Source organism: Eutrema salsugineum, unplaced genomic scaffold (genome assembly GCF_000478725.1).
Source record: "Eutrema salsugineum unplaced genomic scaffold, Eutsalg1_0 scaffold_7, whole genome shotgun sequence".
NCBI classification, from domain to species: domain Eukaryota; kingdom Viridiplantae; phylum Streptophyta; class Magnoliopsida; order Brassicales; family Brassicaceae; genus Eutrema; species Eutrema salsugineum.
In genome coordinates this window covers 8,195,046-8,217,464 of record NW_006256486.1, presented here as the reverse complement: position 1 = coordinate 8,217,464, position 22,419 = coordinate 8,195,046, and the positions used below count along the sequence as shown (strand labels likewise).

The window sequence follows — 22,419 nt, the reverse complement described above, 5'->3', positions numbered from 1 at the left end:
GCCTCCACCAGTCTTTGTTGGTGAAAATGACCGAGCTTATGCACACCAGTATGGAGCAGGAATCAGGCCACCTCCTGTCCAAAACAACAACTTTGAGGTGAAGGCCTCTTTGATTATTATGGTTCAGAATCAGAAGTTCCATGGCTTACCTATGGAGGATCCCTTGAAGCATCTGGATCAGTTTGACAGAGTTTGTGATCTCACTAAGATCAATGGGGTATCTGAAGACAGCTTCAAACTGAGATTGTTCCCATTCAGCCTTGGAGATAAGGCACATCATTGGGAAAAGAACCTCCCAAGAGGATCCATCCACACATGGGAGCAATGCAAGATTGCCTTTCTATCCAAATTCTTCTCAAGCTCAAGGACTGCAAAGCTAAGGAACCAGATTTCCAGCTTCACTCAACATTCTAATGAGACCTTTGGAGAAGCTTTGGACAGGTTTAGAAGCTACACAAATAAGTGCCCACATCATGGCTTTTCAGAAGCCTCTCTCCTTAGCACTTTGTATAGAGGATCTGTTCCTAAGATCAGAATTCAGTTGGACACAGCATCAAATGGAAATTTTTTGGCAAAAGAAATCAATGCAGCTATGGAACTTAGCCATGAGCCAAGACACTTATGGGGAAGATTATGATAGAAGCTATAGAGGAGAAGATTCTGGTAGACACCAAGAGCTGGAAGAGAAGATCAAAGTGCTGAATATCTAGCTTGACAAAGCCCTAGCTGCCACTCAAAAGCCTATAAACTATGTGAGTGAGGAAAAGAGATGCTTCACAAATACAAATGAAGAGGGTCTCACTCAAGAGGAGTTGCACTTCATTGGGAATCAAAACAAGTTCAATGGTTACAACAATTTCAATAAAAAATGTGGAGCAACAATGTGGCCAACCCCCAAGACCAAATATACCCTCCTCAAAGCTTTGTTCAACAGAATCAGTACCAAGGTAACTCCCAAGGTCAACAGGATTTTCAGCAACCAGCGGTTCAGAATCAAGGGAATAGCTTCACAAATCAAGTCAGCCTACAACAAAGGCCACCACCTCCTGGTTTTGCCCCACCACCTGTTCAACAAAGTCCTGATTTCAATGTTATTCTCCAACAGCTCTTAATAGGACAACAAAAGATGGTATCCGACCTGGAGACACTAGGAGCTGAAATAATGGCTATTAAAAAGAACAAGGGCATCTGCACTTCTGAACCACAAGTCTCTCCTCTTGGTAAAGCTCTTCAAAACTCAAAAGATTACTGCAATGCCATCTACTGCAATGATGACCATTCAGCAGCTGTGTAAGAAATAGAAGACCTTCTCTATGGTCAAGTCTCTAGTGAACCTGCACAAACTCATGTGGATGAGAATGCCATTATAGAGGATTTCATGGGATTCTTACATGAACTCAATGAGGACATTGAGAATGAAAGGGTGGGGGCAGCCGGTTCAGTTTTTTTTGTTCAGCAAGGGAATGCTTCAAGGCCTATTGCAACAACAGAGCTGCCACCTGGTCAAGCAAAGCCAACAGATAGTGCCTCCACCTCTGAATCAACTCAGATGAAGCCCACCTCCCTCCCAAAGCTAAGCAACCCAGGGAAGTTCACCATCTCTTGCACTCTTGGCAACTTTAAAGTGGAGAATGCTTTGTGTGACTCAGGGTCAAGTGTTAGCATAATGTCTAAGGACATGATGGAGAAGCTAAAGGTCAAGTCTATAACGTCCTACCCTTCTTCTATCACCTTTGGAGATTCCCACTCCAAGAAACCATATGGGTTTTTGGAAAACTATCCACTACAGGTTGGTGAATGCATAATTCCCACTGATTTTGTCATCATGAAGATGAAGAAGACCAAAGAAATCCCCCTATTGCTTGGAACTTCATTTCTGAACACCATTAGTGCAATGATTGACTTTGATACTCAAATAGTGGTGCTTTCAAAAGTGGATAAGGATGTCTTTTACCCTGTTACACCTCCTTTAGCTGAGTTCTGTGGATCAGTTATCCAAGGGATAGAACTGCCTAAGGTACTTGATGTGAAATATGTGGGCAGTGCTAGAATTCTGGGTGGATCCCAATCTCTCTCAGCTGTGGAAATGGAAAAAGAACCTCACACCAACTCTGTTTACAAGGATGGGACTGAACAACCATTGATCAGGGAAGAAGACATCTTGCTCTCATGGTCTCCTACACTTGATGATCTAAAGATGATGAACACAAAGAGTGATGGCTCAGCATCAAAAGATAAGAGCATAGAACCTGATCTTTCTTCTCAAGACTTTGATCTCACTCCTTGGGTTGATGATGATGGATCTCTGAAATATAAGCTGGATTACAATGGGAAGCCAGGTCTGTTTGCTGAAGTGAGGGCATGTCTCACAAAGGCGATCTTTGATAAAGACCCAAATGGTATTCAAGGGCTGGTGGACAAAGGTCTCAAGATGGGATCTCGTGGACAAGGGTCTAATGGTTCCAAAAGGCAGCAACACAACTCAGCTTTCTTGCTCAGGACCATTGAAGTTCTGAAAAGGATCAGTACTCAACCTCACCCTAACTAAGAACAGGTTTTGCAAAGTCAAACTTAGTGACTTTAAACAAAGTGCTCTTGGGAGACACCCCAAGCTTATCCTTTGTAAATATTCTTTTTAATGCTTTCTTTTGCTGTTTTTAGGATGTTTTGATGTGTCTTGTGGAGTGTCTTCAGGTTACAGATGACCTGGTGTTCTTTGGCCTCAAGGAATGGTGGACAAGATGCAAGGAAATGCAAAATTTGGCTAAGTTCACAGTTTGCCACGACCATGAATCACTGCTTGAACAAGGCGTGGCATGAGGCTTTTTCTTGGATGCCAACCTTCGGTGATTGCCATGGGGAGATTGCCACCATTCGGCTTTTGCCACGAGAATTGAACCGTGGCAATTTGAATTTTGAATAGACCACCATTCGGCTTTTGCCACGAGATGAATGCCACGGGTAGATTCAAGGCGTGGCAACATGTTTTAAGGCAACAGAACCTTCGGCTTTTGCCATGGTCTCTTTGCCACGGTCACATCCAAGCCGTGGCAATGTGCTAGAGGAAGAACAAAAGAATGCCACAGGCTGTCCAGAGGAGCTTCCAGACCGTGGCAACATGGGGAGGCAAGAGGAACAATGCACAAAAACGAGCTCCAGCCTCACTACAAGCATGTTCAGATCAGTGCAAGGAGCAGCATCAAAACTAGGACACCTCCAGTGATGTTTATCCTCCTGAGATTCACAATTCCACTACTCCCTTCCATCAAAAACAAATCTGGTAACACTCCAAACTCCTTATACATATGCATCTAGTTCTTTATTTCTCATTTTGCATCTTTCTTGCTTTTGCCTTTCACTCCTCTCTTATGCTTTTATAACACAATGGACTGTGTTATTTAAGTGTGGGGGAGGGGTTTGGTGTTTACTAATCATGTTTTCTCTTGTTGTTATTTTGATTTGCATCTTGAGTCTTCATCTAAAGGCATATAAAAACTAAAAAAATCAAAAAAATCAAAACTTTTTACAAAAAATGCTCATGTAGTTGCATTCACATTTTTAGGATCGAGTCTAGTTGCATCATATAGGTTGCATCTTGCAGGGAGTAATGATAGGTTTTCTAGAGAGTACATCACTTTGAGAACTTGAACTGAATATGCTTGTGAATCTTTTTCTGTGCTTGCAAAGTCTGAAACGATCTGAATCTGAGAAGCAAGTTCGAATTGAACTCAACTCTAATTAAGTGAGAACCTTGAACTTGACTTGAGAATATGTTGGGATGCATTGTTTGAATAAGCTTGTGGATACCGACATACATACTTGAGCTAGAACCTTTTTTACCGCCCTTTTTCCTTAGCTCAAGTAGCTGAATCCGCATCATGGATCAGTTCCCTCACCTTGAACCCATCCTTCTTTCAAGCCAATGTTTGTGTGTGAATTGAAAGGCCACCTTGAATCAAACTTAGCAAAAAGTGTTTGGTTTAGAGCGACAAGGGCAGGTCTCATTGAGTGCTGTGTTCCAACATCAAGGAACTGAGAGTGTTGGCGAGGAATAAGTGTGGGGGAAAAGACTTGTTGGTGAGTGGAAAAAGGTGAGATGAGTGGAAAAGAGAAAGTGGAAATAGCTAGGGGAATGAAAGAAAAAGAAATAAGTCTTGGAGTTTTTAGTTAAAGAAAGTGAGCTCTGGTGTCTTGAAAAGAAAGAGTCTAGCCTCTACGTAAAAGGAAAAGAAAAGAAGCCAAAGAGCCCAAATGTTTTGAAAAGAAAGAAAAAGAGGCTAGAGGTTGCAAAAGAAAAAGAGCTGTGTAAAGTTTGAACTCCAAGACTTGAGAGTGAAAATGAAAAGTAAGTCCCCTAGTGAGAGGAAAATAAGTGTGAAAAGTGAGGTTCTTGAGAGAGTGAGCAAGTGAGAAATCTTTGAGTAGAGTGTGGGGTGTGATGAGTCTTTGCCCTTGTATGCATAGGTTGCTTTTTACCTTTAGCATTCTGCCAAAGTTTGATCATTCATAGAGAGATCCCTTTGCTGCATTAAACCCGCTTGAACACTGATGAGATCATTTTAATCTCATAGCCTCTCCCTAGCAAAGACAGCTTGTTTAAACATTGCATCATTAGATTCACCTGATAAAAGCTTAATGAATGTGAAAGAGTTGAGAGAGAGAAGAACTTGTGGAGATTCCTTGTTGAGTTTATATATGTATCTGAGTATGGCTTTGCATTGCATAATTGAGCATGAAATTGAATTCTCATTGTGATCACTTCTCTCAAAAAGGAAATATGAACTCCCAATGGATTCAACCTCTCTCTCTCTCTCATTTGTTCTTTTTGCTTGAGGACAAGGAAAGGATAAGTGTGGGGGAGTTGATATATTCATAAATTACATCTTTTAGTGTACATATTTTTGTCCAAATCATGTCTTATCTCATCCATTTTAGGTCTTTAGGCATTGTTTTAGGACTTAGGAGATTGCATTAGGTCCAAAAGAGTTTTGCATGGTTTGGAGTGTTAAACAGGTGCTTTTGGAGCCTATTTGGAGTGGAGGATGTGATTCACATGAAGAAATGGAGTTGAAATGATCAAAAATTGTGAAAAGGAGCAATTTTGGGTTTCTCAGCAAAATGTTGTACTGATGGCCGAAGATTCTCGGCCAAAATCCTTCCCGCGGGCAGACCTCTCGGCCCAAAACACGTACCAGCGGTCAAGTCTCTTGGCCAAAAATCCCAGGTGCAGATACATTTCCGAAATCGTGTCACCGGAAGATCTTGCCGGCCGATTCAGCTTAAAGGGTCTTCAGCAAAGTTGGAGATAATTGAGGCAAGAACCCAGAACAGGTTGAATCAGGGAATTTGGATCACTGAGCTGAAAAATACTGTCACCGGAAAACAGACCTCTCTCGCATCCATTCCGGAGCAATCCGATACTTCTGAATGACCGCCTGTCCGGGGAACCTTCCGGTCTGATTCAGTTGTCGGGTGCTTCATACAATTTGGAGAAGATTGGATCATGTTTCCTGACCAGGTGGAATCATAGGATTTGGAGGCGTGAGTAGAGAGTTAAGAACACCGGAAGGCACGCCTGTCTCACTGCCGTTTTGGACCGACCTGATGAGCTTCGAAGAATGTGAAGGACGGTGCACTTCCAGACCGATTCAGTTTACAGAGCCTTCATCAGAATCCGAGATATTTGGGTCCTCTTTCCAGAACGTCTGAGATCATTCAATTCGGAGCTATGAACCCTCCAGGAAACCTTCCACTTCCCAAGCACCGAAGGTTCCTTCCCCAAAGTTAAAGATGTCTGAGTCTTCTATCCACTGAAACTGGAATCACACCATTCGGACCAGTACCCTAGAAGTTACGCTCCCCTGAATGTGAAGTGGTCCGAGGAACCCTGAACGCTGCGGTGGTCCGAGGAGTCTTGAAATTATGCTAAGGGAAAGATGGCACGCTGGAATGCCACGGTCCACATCTGACCGTAGCACGTGATTGCAGTTCTTCGGGGTTTGACACGGTCTCCACACCACGGCTTTAGACTTGGCCGTGGCATCCTCTGAAGCATTCTAACAGATGAATGGTCTAAGTCACTATGAACTGCCACGGTCCACATCTGACCGTGGCACTTGATGCAATCCTTCGGCATTTGAAACGGTCTCCACACCACGGTCTACACTTGACCGTGGCAAGACAACACTTGGGATCCTTCAGAGCTTCGGGACTTGACACGGCCATGCATCACGACCAGAGGGAACCCATGGCACCAAGATTCATCCAAGAACAGAAGCTTGGGCACTTTACACGGTCACTTGCCACGGCTTGACCAAGAACTGCTAGACCGTGGCAAACCTCATCTTTACCCACCAAAGCCGGGTCAGTACCCGGTTTGTTCCAGGTTGACCCGGTCCATAACACTTAGTATAAATACTTTTTTGGGAAAAAAACCCTGAAAAGAGCTTATCTTCTATCTTAGTTTCTCTCTAATTTTCTTTTCCTTTTTAGTGTAAAAACGTTTTTGATTAAGAGATATCTTGCTGATTTAATCATCTTAAGGATGTTTCTTGTCATTTCATCATCTCATTTCTGCTTCTAATCATGATTAACATCATCTCTTGCAAAAGATTAGATGTGTTCTTCATGATTAGTGAGTAGTCATCTTTTAAGCTTCTAGGTGTGTAGATTAGGGTGCTTAGATGTAGATTAATGATTGTTTAAGCTTAGTTTCTCTTCTCCTTTCCTTAGTTAGCTGATCCTAATGCTAGATCCTTGCACATCACTTGGGTATAGAATCTGGGTTTTTCATGCACCAAAAGTGTTTGATGAAATGCCTGAATGAAAGCTAACTAAGGGTTTATGCATTAATGCCAAGGGAATGTTTGTTAATTGCGTAAATGACATATTAGAGTTGATTCTTAATGCTTACTAGTTCATATTTCACAAATGGGAATTTGGTTTGAAAATGGATTAGTATAGAACCGACCCGATGAGCCCCGAAGAATGCGAAGGACGATGCATTTTCAGACCGATTCGGTTTACAGGGCCTTCATCAGGATCCCAGATATTTGAGTCCTCTTTCCAGAACGTCTGAGATCATTCGATTCGGAGATATGAGCAAGAAGATAACGTTTCTGGAATGGACGCATGTCTAGAAGCCTCTCTCTGATCGTGTCAATGCACTGTGAAGATGAACCCTCCAGAAAACCTTCCACTTCCCAAGCGGCAAAGGTTCCTTCACCAAAGTTGACGATATCTGGGTCTTCTGTCCACAGAAACTAGAATCACACCATTCGGACCAGTATCCTGGAAGTTACTCTTCCCTGAATGTGAAAGTGTCTGACGAGCCCTGAATGCTGCGAGATAGTCTTGCGACTTAGTTAACTCGCAACACCTGAAGATGAATACCTGGAGGTTGAGCTGCCAGTTGAGATGTGCGAGTAAGGTATCACTGGATGAGGTCTGATGCTTCCGAGCAAGAAAAATGCTAAGTCCACAACCTTGCGACTTAGGCATGCGAGTTGGCCGCACTTGGAACTAAACCGCACGAAAACTCGCAATCTACACCGACTTGAGCCTGCCATAAAGGAGTAATGGAGACCAAGCCGCACACATCCCTAAAGGCCCCTGCTACATGGTCGTTCGAGTTAAGTAGTAATGGAGACCAAGCCGCAGACGGATTCGCAAATCACACCGAGAAGGTAATGCGGCTGAGTTTACAAGAGTTTTACCCCGTCCAAGCTTCTTCCTCTGGTTGTGCGACTTGGGCATGCGGCTTGGGACGAAGGGATGACCAAGTCGCACACACACCTTCCCCAGGTTTTGTCTTGGTCATGCGAGTTGGAGGGAAGAGGATTGAACCGCACAAAGACTCGCAAAACACATCTAGATGGACATGCGGCTGAGACTAAGGGGCTTAAGGCTCACAAAATTGTTTCTTCGCCTGTGCGACTTGGGCATATGACCTGGGAGACTCCTGAAAAAATCGCACACTCGTCACTTTATCCACTAAAGCCGGGTCAGGACCCGGTTTGTTCCGGGCTGACCCGGTTCGTTTTTAAAGACTATATATAGTTTTTAGGGTTTTTTCCCAAAGGACTTAAGCTTTATTCCTTGTTTTTTTGCCTCTTCGGTGAAAAGACTCCTTTTAAGAAGAGTAATATCGATTTTTAAGGGTTTAATCAAGAGAGTTTGAGAGATCTTTGTGTTTAAAGCTGCAAATCCATCATCATCCATCTTCTCCATCTCCATTTCTCATCATTAATCATGCCAATCTTCTCAACTTGCAAAGGTTTAAGAGAGATTAGTATGATTAGTGAGTAGTCACCTTAATGAGGTTCTAGATGTGTAGGTTAGGGTGCTAAAGTGTTAGATTAGGAGTGCTTAGGGCTAGATTCATTAATTCATCTCTCTAAACAGCTCTTCTCTAGGCTAGATCCTTGCACATCACTTGAGATCTAGATTCTTAGAATTTCATGCACCAAAAGTGTTTGATGAAATTCCTGAAAGAGCTGTATTAGAGGTTTAAGCTTTTGCTGCATGATGATGTATTTTTATTTGCTTGAATGATCTTCTAGAACTGTTTATTAATGCTCACTGATTCATATTTCACAAATGATGATTTGGTTTGAAAATGGATTAGTGTAGGGATTAATACCTTCATGAGAGGATTAATCTAGATTAGAGTTCTTAATCATTTGAATCATGTCTCGTTATTGTCATTAGTATTCCTAGTTTAGCACGAAAGCACCCTAGCCAACTATCATGTCAAGAATCTCATGCCTCCATCATTCATATTCACATCACTTGTCATTGCTTAGTTCTTGTTTGATCACTTCTTTCGTCATTAATCTTGTTTTAAGTTTTTAGTTGTCATTAATCAATCAAAACCTCACCTGTTTACTTGAATTGAGAAACTGATCACATAGCTTAATGTCTATCACCACATTTTTGGATTGACAACCTCTTTTATGCTACTTTGACAAGGGGATTGATAGCCCTGAGACCTAAAAAGTCTTGTCTATCATGGACTTTATGGGGCCTTTCATCTCATCTTATGGGAATCAGTACATACTAGTAGCTGTGGACTATGTGTCCAAGTGGGCTGAGGTTATTGCTTCCTCTACCAATGATTCCAAGGTAGTAGTGAGGTTGCTCAAGAACATAATTTTCCCAAGATTTGGAGTACCCAAGGTTGTTATTTCTGATGGAGGGTCTCATTTTGTGAACAAAACCTTGGAGGGATTGATGAAGATGCATGGAGTGAAACATAAGGTAGCTACTCCTTATCATCCTCAAACTAGTGGCTAGGTTGAAGTGTCTAATAGACAAATTAAGGCCATTCTTGAGAGGACTGTTAGCTCAAGCAGAAAAGATTGGAGCAAAGGCTGGAAGATGTATTGTGGGCTTATAGAACAGCCTTTAAGACTCCAATTGGGACATCTCCTTTCAGTCTGCTATATGGGAAGAGCTGCCACCTTCCTGTTGAGCAGGAGTACAAGGCTTTACTGGCTGTGAAGTTGCTGAACTTTGATATCAAAACAGCTCAAGAGAAAAGGATCATTCAACTCTATGAACTTGAAAAGATCAGGCTGGGGGCTTTTGAGAGCTCAAAGATCTATAAAGAAAAGACCAAAGCTCTACATGATCAAAAGATTCTGAAAAGGGAGTTCAAGGAAGGTGATTTGGTGTAGCTGTTCAACTCTAGGCTTAAGTTGTTTCCTGGAAAACTTAAGTCTAGATGGTCTGGTCCCTTTAAGGAGGAAGCTACATCAGTTCCCCTCCTTGATCCACCACCAACCAGTTAAACAGGTTTTCAAAGTCAAACTTAGAGACTTTAAACAAAGTGCTCTTGGGAGACATGATATATTCATAAATTGCATCATTTAATGTATATATTCTAGTCCAAATTATGTCTCATTTGCATACATTTTCGGTCTTTAGGCATTGTTTTAGGACTTAGGAGATTGCATTAGGTCCAAGAGACTTTTGCATGGTTTGGAGTGTTAAACAGGTGCTTTTGGAGCTTATTTGGAGTGGAGGATGTGATTCAGATGAAGAAATGGAGTTGAAATGATCATAAATGGTGAAAAGGAGCAATTTTGGGTTTCTAGGCAAAATGATGTACTGATGGCCGAAGATTCTCGGCCAAAATCCTTCCCGCGGGTAGCTTTCTCGACCAAAAACACGTACCGCGGTCAAGTCTCTCGGCCAAAAATCCCGGGTGCAGATACATTTCCGAAATCGCGTCACCGAAAGCTCTTGCCGGCTGATTCAGCTTAAAGGGTCTTCAGCAAAGTTGGAGAATTGAGACAAGAACCTAAGACATGTTGAATCAGGGAATTTGGAGCACTGAGCTGAAAGATACGGTGACCGGAAGACAGACCTCTCTCGCATCCATTCCGGAGCAATCCGATACTCCTGAGTGATCGCCTGTCCGGGGAACCTTTCGGTCCGATTCAGTTATCGAGGGCTTCATCCAAGTTGTAGTAGATTAGATCACGGTTCCAGAACAAGTGGAATCATGAAATTCGGACGCGTGAGCAGAAATTTAAGCTCGTCGGAAGAAACTCCTGTCTCGCTGCCGTTTTGGACCAAGCCGATGAGCTCCGAAGAATGCGAAGGACGGTGCTTTTCCAGACCGATTCGGTTTCCGGAGCCTTCATGAGAATCAGAGATATTTGAGTCCTCTTTCCAGAACGTCCAAGATCATTCAATTCAGAGCTATGATCAGGAAGATACGGTTTCCAGAATGGACACATGTCTAGACGCCTCTCTCTGATCATGTAAATGCACTGCGAAGAGGAGCCCTCCAGGAAGCCTTCTACTTCCCAAGCACCGAAGCTTCCTTCTCCAAAGTTGAAGGTATATGAGCCTTCTGTCCTTTGAAACCGGAAGTACACAATTCGGACAAGTATCTTAGAAGTTACACTCTCCGGAATAGGAAGTGGTCCAGACAGCCCAGAATGATGCGAGCTAAGTGAAACATGACACGGTTTGAATGCCACGGTCTGGGACTTGACCATGCCAACTTTTACACACCTTCGGTGATTGACACGATCTTCATGCAACGGTCTACACTTGACCGTGGCAAACAAACACTTGGCTGGGAGGAACTTTACAAGCATTCGGGTTGACACGGTTTGAATCCCACGGTCTAGGACTTGACCATGGCAACTTTTACACACCTTCGACTTTTGACACGACCACTTGCCACGGGGCTTGACCAAGAGCTACTAGACCGTGGCAATCCAAGAAGTTCATCACCCAAACCCAGAAAAGAAGAGACACAGCCACTAGACATGGTGTAAATCAAGCCATGGCAACCTTGATCATGAAGAATCTGTCCAAGAACTTTGACACTATCAGTTTGCCACGGTCAGTTTGCCACGGTCTGTCCAAGCATCATCTGACCGTGGCAAACCACACCACTATCCATCAAAGCCGGGTCAGGACCCAGTTTGTCCTGGGCTGACCCGGTCCGCAAGAGACACTATATATGCTTTTTAGGGTTTTTTCCAAGACTAAAGCTTGTTTTTCTCTTGTTTCTCTTTCCTTTTTAGTGTAAAAACGAGTTTATTAAGAGATATCTCAAGGATTTAATCAATCTAAGTCTGTTTCTTATTATCTCATCATCTCATTTCTGCTTCTAATCATGATTAACATCATCTCTTGCAAAAGATTAGATGTGTTCTTCATGATTAGTGAGTAGTCATCTTTTAAACTTCTAGGTGTGTACATTAGGGTGCTTAGATGTTTGATTTGTGATGTTTAGGGTCTAGATTCTCATTTCATTTCCTTAGTTAGCTGCTCTTAATGCTAGATCTCTCATTATAAGCTTGATCTAGAACTTAGGCATTTCTCCACCCACAAGGTGTTTGATGAAATGCCTGAATGAGCTAACTTAAGGGTTTATGCCTTTTTCATCATGGGAATGATTTGTTAAATGCATGAATGACATATTAGAACTGTTTCTTAATGCTCATTGATTCATATTTCACAAATGATGATTTGGTTTGAAAGTGGATTAGTGTAGAGATTAATGCCTTCATGAGAGGATTAGTCTAGATTAGAGTTCTAAGTTGAAATGTTTGAGATCATGTGATTGCTTGTTATGTCTTTCTGTATAAGATTCAGTCTTCTTGGTTGAGAGATTGTTTGGTCACTTATTAGGCTTGATGCATTATGCTTGCTGATTGCTTGATTATATCTAATGGTTGTTAGACTTAATTAAGTGATTTGCAAAGGGATTATTGTCATGGGAATGAATTAATCTGAATTGGAAGTCTAGACTAAAGATTTGCAAGTGTTGCATTGTTTGCTTAGCATCATGAATTCACATTTAAAGCACCCTGATCAATGATCACATCTAGAGGTTTAGCTTTCTCTTTATTTGAATTTGAGTGTTTGTTTAGTTTCTCTTGCTTGTTTAATTCTTAATTACTGTTTGTTCTTGCTTGTTTTGTTATATGCTTTAAGATAATCTTGGTTACCAACTCATCTGCTTATTAGACTTGGATTAAGATAGCTCCTCATAGTTCTAGTGTCTAGAATCTCTCCATTTGGATTGATACCTCAAGTGCTACAATGACATGAGTAGTTGAGGAATTGATCAAGAATTGAAAAATTCCTACTATCAATTTGGCGCCGTTGCCAATTGGAGAGTTCATTCTAGCATTAGGACTTTGGATCTTCTTGAGATCAAGTCATTTTCTTTTGTTTTACTGATTACCTTTCAAGTGCTGTCTTTGTTTTCAGGTGTATGAACACCAGAAGTCAAGCAAGGAGACAAAGAGAAAGAGCTGAGCACATTGAGAGGTTGGGTATGGATCAAGGGCAACAGGCTCATGGTGGTAATGGAAACCACCAGAATCAGGAAGAGCCACCACCTCCACGTCCAAGACAAGTTGTGGGAGCTGGTGATGAGGCCAATACTCAGGGTCAGAGACATGGGATCCAAGCTCCTACACCTGAAAACGATTTTGAGATCAAATCTGGCCTGATCAACATGGTGCAATCAAACAGGTTCCATGGCGTGGCATTAGAAGACCCATTAGATCACATTGACAACTTTGATAGAGTTTGTGATCTAACTAAGATGAATGGAGTGAGTGAGGACAGTTTCAAGTTGAGGCTATTTCCTTTTTCTCTAGGAGACAAAGCTCATCAATGGGAAAAGTCTCTACCTCAAGGATCAGTCACAACTTGGGAGCAATGCAAAAGAGCATTTCTAACCAAGTTCTTCTCTTCATCAAGCACAGCAAGGTTAAGAAATGAAATCTCAAGTTTTATTCAGAAGAACCATGAATCATTTTGTGAGGCTTGGGAAAGATTTAGAGGGTATACCATGCAATGCCCTCACCATGGATTCTCAGATTGTCAGCTGCTAAGTACCTTCTACAGAGGTACTTTACCAAAGGTCAGACTTCTCTTGGACACAGCTTCAAATGGTAATTTCATGACCAAGGAAGTCAATGATGCCATGACCCTAGTGGAGAATGTAGCTCAGAGTGATGAGCTTTATGGATCAGACTTTGAAAGGAATTCAAGAGGAGCTGTGAGTGCTGAAGAAGAAAGAACAAGGAAAGACATCAAGTCTTTCAATGAGAAGCTAGACACACTTCTCTTAGCTTCTCATCAGTCAGCCAACCTTGTTAGAGATGTGAATCATGTGTTTCAAGACACATTTCAAAGGGAAGACATCACAGCTGAGGAGAACTTTGTAGGTGGCCAACAAGGTTACCAAAAGGGCTTTACCTACTACAAGAATCCCCCAAACCAGAACTTCTATCCTCAAAACACTCAACAACAAGGTTTTGTCCTTCCCCAACAACAAAGTCTCCAACAGAACTCAGAGAATAAGGATCAAGAAGTGCAGAACCTGCTCCAGCAAATCCTCAAAGGTCAAGCAAGTGGCGCCATAGATTTCAACAAGAAAATGGCAGAGATTAACAACAAGGTGGATTGCACTTATTCTGATCTTCTAACTCAACTTTCAACCTTGGCTTCCAAAGTCAAGACTCTAGAGAACAACAAGGGCCACTGCAGTTCTCAAGCTCAAAGATCTTTACCAGGGACATCAATTGCACATCAAACAGAATACTGCAATGCCATCCTCTCAAATGATGAGAATCATGCTGCTGTCCAAGAAATTGAGGATCTTCTCCATGGCAATGTCTCAAGTGCAAAGTGCCTAACACAAGATGATGAGGACGCCATCATAGAGGAGTTTGACTTCCTGTTCTGTGATCTCAATGAGGACTTTGAGAAAGAAGATGGGGAGGCAGCTTGTTTTGATATGAAAAAGAATGATTCTGAGATTGCTGAAGGAAAGGATCAGAGAATGGTTCAAGGAAGGAAATCTGATGGAGTCTCTAGCACTGGCTCAAAAAGGGTGAAACCCAAATCTATTCCCAAGCTAGGCAACCCAGGAAAGTTCTCCATCTCATGCTCTCTTGGAAATTTGAAAGTGGACAATGCTTTGTGTGATTCTGGATCAAGCATCAGTGTAATGTCTTTACACTTGGTGGAGAGACTAGGGATCAAGAGTCTTAAGCATCACCCCATGTCAATAACCTTTGGAGATTCATCCTCAAAGAAACCATATGGAATCCTTGAAGACTACCCATTGAAAATTGGTGAATGCACAGTTCCAACAGATTTTGTAGTTATGAAGATGAAGAAGACAAAAGAGCTACCTCTTTTGCTTGGAACTCCATTTCTGAACACCATAGGAGCAAGGATGGACTTTGATACTCAAAGAGTGGTGCTTGCTAAGGTAGATGATGAAATATCTTATCCTCTTAAGCCTCCTCTTGCTGGGTTTTGTGGAGTTATATCTGATGATTCTGATGAGTTGAAACACTATGGGATGATGTATGTGGGGAGTATTGGAACTATAGAAGAAGCTCAACCCCTTGCATCTGTTGAGAAGAAGAAAGAATCCTTAGTAAGACCTGATCTTGAGTTTGAAGGAAATTTCTTTAGTGATGATGAAGCTTGCTTGGAATCTTTTTCTCCTACACCAAGTGAGAAGGAGGTCAGCAGCAACAAAAGCAATGGTTCAGGGTCTCAAGACAAGAACCCAACAAGCACCAAATCATTCACTCTTGGGTCCTCTTCTCAAGTCTTAACTCTCACTCCATGGAAGTTTGTTGGTGGAGCTGTGGAATACAAGGTTAAAAGCATTGGAGGATCAAAACCTTTTGCAAAAGTCAGGGCAATCCTCACACAAGAGTTCAAAGACAAAGGATCTGATGGTGTCCAAAAGCTGATGAACAAGGACCTCATGCTTGAATTCATGGACAAGACAAGGAGCATCAAAGCCCCTCCTCTCCCTCAATAAAAGAGTGTGAGAAGTCAAACTTAGTGACTTAAAAAAAAGTGCTCTTGGGAGACACCCCAAGCTTATCCTTTGTAAATATTCTTTTTAATGCTTTATTTTGCTATTTTTAGGATGTTTTGATGTGTCTTGTGAAGTGTGTTCAGTTTACAGATGACCTAGTGTTCTTTGGCCTCAAGGAATGGTGGACAAGATGCAAGGAAATGCAAAATTTGGCTAAGTTCACAGTTTGCCACGACCATGAATCACTGCTTGAACAAGGCATGGCAACATGTTTTAATCCAGCAGAACCTTCGGCTTTTGCCATGGTCTCTCTGCCACGGTCACATCCAAGCCGTGGCAATGTGTTAGAGGAAGAACAAAAGAATGCCACGGGCTGTCCAGAGGAGCTTCCAGACCGTGGCAACAGGGGGTGGCAAGAGGAACAATGCACAAAAACGAGCTCCAGCCCACACTACAAGCACGTTCAGATCAGTGCAAGGAGCAGCATCAAAACTAGGACACCTCCAGTGATGTTTAGCCTCCTGAGATTCACAATTCCACTACTCTCTTCCATCAAAAACAAATATGGTAACACTCCAAACTCCTTGTACATATGCATCTAGTTCTTTATTTCTCATTTTGCATCTTTCTTGCTTTTGCCTTTCACTCCTCTCTTATGCTTTTATAACACAAGGGACTGTGTTATTTAAGTGTGGGGGAGGGGTTTTGTGTTTACTAATCATGTTTATTCTTCTCTTATTTTCCTTTTCACTTTGAGTCTCATTTTGCATTCATCTAAGTGCATATAAAAAACCAAAAAAAAATGGAAAAATCTGAAAACATTTCACAAAAAAATGTTCATTCTAGTTGCATTCACATTTTTAAGATTGAGTCTAGTTGCATCATATAGGTTTCATTGTGCATGGGAGTAATGATAGGTTCTTTCCTTGAGAGTACATCACTTTGAGAATTTGGATTAAATATGCTTGTGAAATGACTTATGTGCTTGCAAGGCTTGAAATAGTTTGAATCTGAGAAGAAAGTTTGAATTGAACTCAACTCTAATAAGTGAAAACCTTGAACTTGACTTGAAATTATCTTGTGATGCATTGTTTGAATAAGCTTGTGGATACCTATATACATATTTGAGCTAGAATCCTGTTTTTACCACCCTCTTCCTTAGCTCAAATAGCTGAGTCCACATCTGGATCAGTTTTCCTCACCTTGAACCCATCCTTCCTTCAAGCCAAATGTTTGTGTGTGATTGAAAGGCCACCTTGGATCAAACTTAGCAGAAAGTGTTAGGTTTAGAGCGACAAGGGCAAGTCTCATTGAGTGTTAAGTTCCATCATCAAGGAGCTGAGAGATTTGGCAAGAACTAAGTGTGGGGGGATACTTGTTGGTGAGTGGAAAAAGGAGAGATGAGTGGAAAAAGGAGAGTGGTGAGAACTAGGGGATAGAAAAAAAAAGAAAAGAAATCAGTCTTGGAGTTTTGAGTCAAAGAAAGGGAGCTCTAGTGTTTTGAAAAGAAAGAGTCTAGCCTCTAAGTGAAAGGAAAAGAAAAGAAGCCAAAGAGCTCAAATTTTTTAAAAAGAAAGAAAAAGAGGCTAGAAGTTACAAAAGAAAGTGAAAAAGAGCTATGTAAAGTTTGAACTCCAAGACTTGAGTGTGAAAATGAAAAGTGAGTCCCCTAGTGAGAGGAAAATGAGTGTGGAAAGTGAGGTTCTTGAGAGGTTGAGCAAGTGAGAAAGCTTTGAGTAGAGTGTAGGGTGGGATGAGTCCTTGCCCTTGTATGCATAGGTTGCTTTTTACCTTTAGCATTCTGTCAAAGTTTGATCATTCATAGAGAGATCCCCTTGCTGCATTGAACCCACTTAGGCGCTGATGAGACCATTTTAGTCTCATTACCTCACCCTAGCCAAACTTTGCTTGTTTGAACACTGCATCATTTGATCCACTTGGTAAAGAGCTTAATGAATGTCAAAGAGTTGAGGAATAAGAGAACTTGTGGAGATTACTGTTGAGTTGATACATCAGAGTATGGTCTTGCATTGCATATTGAGCATGAACTTGAATTCTCTTAGTGGTCACTTTTCTCTTTCAAAGGAAAAATGAGCTCCCAATGCATTCAACCTTTTCCTTTCATTTGTTCCTTTTTTTTGCTTGCGGACAAGCAAAGGATAATTGTGGGGCAGTTGATATATTCATAAATTGCATCATTTAATGTACATATTCTAGTCCAAATTATGTCTCATTTGCATACATTTTAGGACTTTAGGCATTGTTTTAGGACTTAGGAGATTGCATTAGGTCCAAAAGAGTTTTGCATGGTTTGGAGTGTTAAACAGGTGCTTTTGGAGCTTATTTGGAGTGGAGGATGTGATTCAGATGAAGAAATGGAGTTGAAATGATCAAAAATGGTGAAAAGGAGAAATTTTGGGTTTCTAGGCAAAATGATGTACTGATGGCCGAAGATTCGCGGCCAAAATCTTTCCCGCGGGTAGCTTTCTCGGCCAAAAACACGTACCGCGGTCAAGTCTCTCGGCCAAAAATCCCGGGTGCAGATACATTTCAGAAATCGCGTCACCGAAAGCTCTTGCCGGCCGATTCAGCTTACAGGGTCTTCAGAAAAGTTGGAGATAATTGAGTCAAAAACCCAGGACAGGTTGAATCAGGACATTTGGAGCACTGAGGTGAAAGATACGGTCACCGAAAGACAGACCTCTCTCGCATCCATTCCGGAGCAATCCGATACTCCTGAGTGATCGCCTGTCCAGGGAACCTTCCTGTCCGATTCAGTCGTCGGGGGCTTCATCAAAGTTTTAGTAGATTAGATCACGGTTCCAGAACAAGTGAAATCATGGAATTCAGACGCGTGAGCATAACGTTAAGCTCGTCGGAAGAAACTCCTGTCTCGCTGCCGTTTTGGACCAAGCCGATGAGCTCCGAAGAATGCGAAGGACGGTGCACTTCCAGACCGACTCGGTTTCCGAGGCCTTTATGGGAATCAGAGATATTTGAGTCATCTTTCCAGAACGTCCAAGATACTTCAATTTGGAGCTATGATCAGGAAGATACGGTCTCCGGAATGGACACATGTCTAGACGCCTCTCTCTGATCGTGTAAATGCACTGCGAAGATGAGCCCTCCAGGAAGCCTTCTACTTCCCAAGCACCGAAGCTTCCTTCACCAAAGTTGAAGGTATATGAGTCCTCTGTCTTTTGAAACCGGAAGCACACAATTCGGACAAGTATCTTAGAAGTTACACTCTCCGGAATGCGAAGTGGTCCAGATAGCCCTGAATGATGCGAGCTAAGTGAAACATGACACGGTTTGAATGCCACGGTCTGGGACTTGACCGTGGCAACTTTTACACACCTTCGGCGATTGACACGATCTTCATGCCACGGTCTACACTTGACCGTGGCAAACAAACACTTGGCTGGGAGGAACTTTACAAGCATTCGGGTTTTGACACGGTTTGAATCCCACGGTCTAGGACTTGACCATGGCAACTTTTACACACCTTCGGCTTTTGACACGACCACTTGCCACGGGGCTTGACCAGGAGCTACTAGACCGTGGCAATCCAAGAATTTCATCACCCAAACCCAGAAAAGAAGAGACACGGCCACTAGACATGGTGTAAATCAAGCCATGGCAACCTTGATCATGACGAATCTGTCCAAGAACTTTGACACTATCAGTTTGCCACGGTCAGTTTGCCACGGTCTGTCCAAGCATCATCTGACCGTGGCAAACCACACCACTATCCATCAAAGCCGGGTCAGGACCCAGTTTGTCCTGGGCTGACCCGGTCTGCAAGACACACTATATATGCTTTTTAGGGTTTTTTCCAAGACTAAAGCTTGTTTTTATCTTGTTTCTCTTTCCTTTTTAGTGTAAAAACGAGTTTATTAAGAGATATCTCAAGGATTTAATCAATCTAAGTCTGTTTCTTATCATCTCATCATCTCATTTCTGCTTCTAATCATGATTAACATCATCTCTTGCAAAAGATTAGATGTGTTCTTCATGATTAGTGAGTAGTCATCTTTTAAACTGCTAGGTGTGTACATTAGGGTGCTTAGTTGTTTGATTTGTGATGTTTAGGGTCTAGATTCTCATTTCATTTCCTTAGTTAGCTGCTCTTAATGCTAGATCTCTCATTATAAGCTTGATCTAGAACTTAGGCATTTCTCCACCCACAAGGTGTTTGATGAAATGCCTGAATGAGCTAACTTAAGGGTTTATGCCTTTTTCATCATGGGAATGATTTTTTAAATGCATGAATGACATATTAGAACTGTTTCTTAATGCTCACTGATTCATATTTCACAAATGATGATTTGGTTTGAAAGTGAATTAGTGTAGAGATTAATGCCTTCATGAGAGGATTAGTCTAGATTAGAGTTCTAAGTTGAAATGTTTAAGATCATGTGATTGCTTGTTATGTCTTTCTGTATAAGATTCAGTCTTCTTGGTTGAGAGATTGTTTGGTCACTTATTAGGCTTGATGCATTATGCTTGCTGATTGCTTGATTATATCTAATGGTTGTTAGACTTGATTAAGTGATTTGCAAAGGGATTATTGTCATGGGAATGAATTAATCTGAATTGGAAGTCTAGACTAAAGATTTGCAAGTGTTGCATTGTTTGCTTAGCATCATGAATTCACATTTAAAGCACCCTGATCAATGATCACATCTAGAGGTTTAGCTTTCTCTTTATTTGAATTTGAGTGTTTGTTTAGTTTCTCTTGCTTGTTTAATTCTTAATTACTGTTTCTTCTTGCTTGTTTTGTTATATGCTTTAAGATAATCTTGGTTACCAACTCATCTGCTTATTAGACTTGGATTAAGATAGCTCCTCATAGTTCTAGTGTCTAGAACCTCTCCATTTGGATTGATACTTCAAGTGCTACAATGACATGAGTAGTTGAGGAATTGATCAAGAATTGAAAAATTCCTACTATCAAGACACCCCAAGCTTATCATTGTTAAATATGCTTTTGATCTTTTCTTTTCTTTCTTTATATGTTTTAGAACTTTTTGATGGGTTTTGTGAGTTGATCTCAGGTTCCAGGTGACTTTTAGAGCCTGTGGCTCAGGGACAAAGTGGAATGGAGCATGTGAGAAGGTTGAGAGAAGAGTTTAAGGCATAAGAACTTGAAGGACGCCTGTGTGCTACTTGGGCGTGCGGCTCAGTCAGGCCATGGACAAACTCGCATAAGAACTCGCAATTTAGTCCTACTTCGGTCTGCGGGTTATTCACCTGGCACCACGAGAAAAAGCTAAGTGTCAAAACATGCAAGTTGAGTCTGCTAGTTGGAGGCGCATGAGACCAAGCCGCACTCATGTTCAAAAATCACACCGAGACGGGCCTGCAAGCTGATGCAAAACCACCCAGGTCGCACACTAGGAGAAGGAACCTGTGGCGCCTAAGTGTCAGAACGTGCGGCTTAGTCCTGCAGGTTAGATGCAAGAAGGCCAGGCCGCATGAACATTCGCAATACACACCGAGACAGTCATGCGGCTCAAATCAAGCAGAGCCCTGACCGCAACACCAAACGAAGGACCCACGAAGTCTAAGTGCCAAGAACTGCGATATGAGCATGCGGCTTAAATCAAGGAAAGCCCAGGCCGCACTGATAATCGCAAATTACACCAGGATAGGCATGCGGGCTAGCTTGATATCATCCCAGGTCGCACAGCAGGAATAAAGGCCGAGGTGTCTAAGTGTGAGAACGTGCGACCTGGTCATGCGAGTTGGACACGAAGGATCCCAGGCCGCACGTTAACTCCCAATTCACACCGATTGGGTCATGCAGGACAGCTGAGGGTTGACCCAGGTCGCAGCATGAGAGAACAGACTAAACCGTGCAGAAGAGGTTTTAGTGCGACCTGGGCATGCAAGATAGTCAACACCAGGTATCAGGTCGCGCAAGATCTCGCGTTTTAAGCCGAGACAGGCTTGCGGGTCATCAAGAGGTCATGCCAGGTTGCAGTACAGCCGGGAAAGCCAAAGCACTCAGGAGGGTTTTGTGTTCAAAGGCTGAACCTAGTCCCACACTCTCTCTTCCTCACTGATAACACCGGATTTTGACCATTTTTATGGATCACTTTAATGTCTTTTACAGGTGTTTTTACTCCATTTTCAAAGGTTTTCAAATGATTTCTATGTTTTCGGATTTTAAAAGACTTTTCAGGTAATTTGGGATAAAGAGGCACAAATTGGAACAAAAAGACTCTTTTGGATAAATGCAGACTGTCAGAACTCTCATGGAGAGACGAAGACCTTGTCACCGTCTGATCACCCTTAAAATTGGACAACTTATAGAGGAATCAACCAGCTATCAAATGCACTTGGTTTGGAGACATTCCAACGGTTGGATCTCAAAATATTCCATTAGCCCCGGAACCACTCGAAGACGGCCAGCAAGTCACGCGACCGCGGCCAACAGCCCATTCCCCGCGGTCACAAGCCTCCCAACCGCGGCCAACCACCTATTTCCCGCGCTCACGTCACTCCCGACCGCGGCCGGCTTACTCTGAACTAAAGCCCAAAATTCTGAAGCCCAAAGTCATTCTCAGCCTCAATTCCGGAACCCTAGAGACCATGGAGTATTGAAGACTATAAATACTTGTCATTTAGGTTGTTTTTAGACACCACCCTTCATACATTACAGAAACCCTTTTTCCTTTAGCCGCTGCTATGCGATTTTTGTAGAAGATTGTTCAAGTCCGAGTTCTTCAATATAGAAGCTTTCTTCATCTCTTTTCTTTACTGTTTTTGATTACTTTTATTAAAACCAATGATGATGTCGACCTCAGCCATGTCTGAGTAGATCCCGAGTTGGGCTGAGGGTTCCCGAAAGGGGATCCTATAATTGATTAAGACATCTGGGTTTATAGATCTGGGATTTCAACTTTGTTCTCTGTTTATTCTTGTTCTTATTGCATTTATGCTTGATTGATCACCTAGTATCTGATCTAGATAGTTAGTGTTGCGAAAGTTTTCATTAAGTATCAGCCCTAGAATGAAACATGCGATTTTTTCGTACAAGTGGAAACCTGCCTGCGGCTAGATCGTGAGTATTGACTAGTCTTGTG

The 22,419-nt window shown here is 42.1% G+C and overlaps 2 non-coding genes across 2 annotated transcripts; both read right to left on the bottom strand.

Moving 5' to 3' along the window:
- Positions 1–373: 373 nt before the first annotated feature.
- On the bottom strand, positions 374–480 carry LOC112083191. Its single transcript, XR_002897490.1, has one exon. It is a non-coding gene; the product is annotated as a small nucleolar RNA R71 (small nucleolar RNA).
- Positions 481–13,246: 12,766 nt separating this feature from the next.
- On the bottom strand, positions 13,247–13,353 carry LOC112083297. Its single transcript, XR_002897585.1, has one exon. It is a non-coding gene; the product is annotated as a small nucleolar RNA R71 (small nucleolar RNA).
- Positions 13,354–22,419: the final 9,066 nt, after the last annotated feature.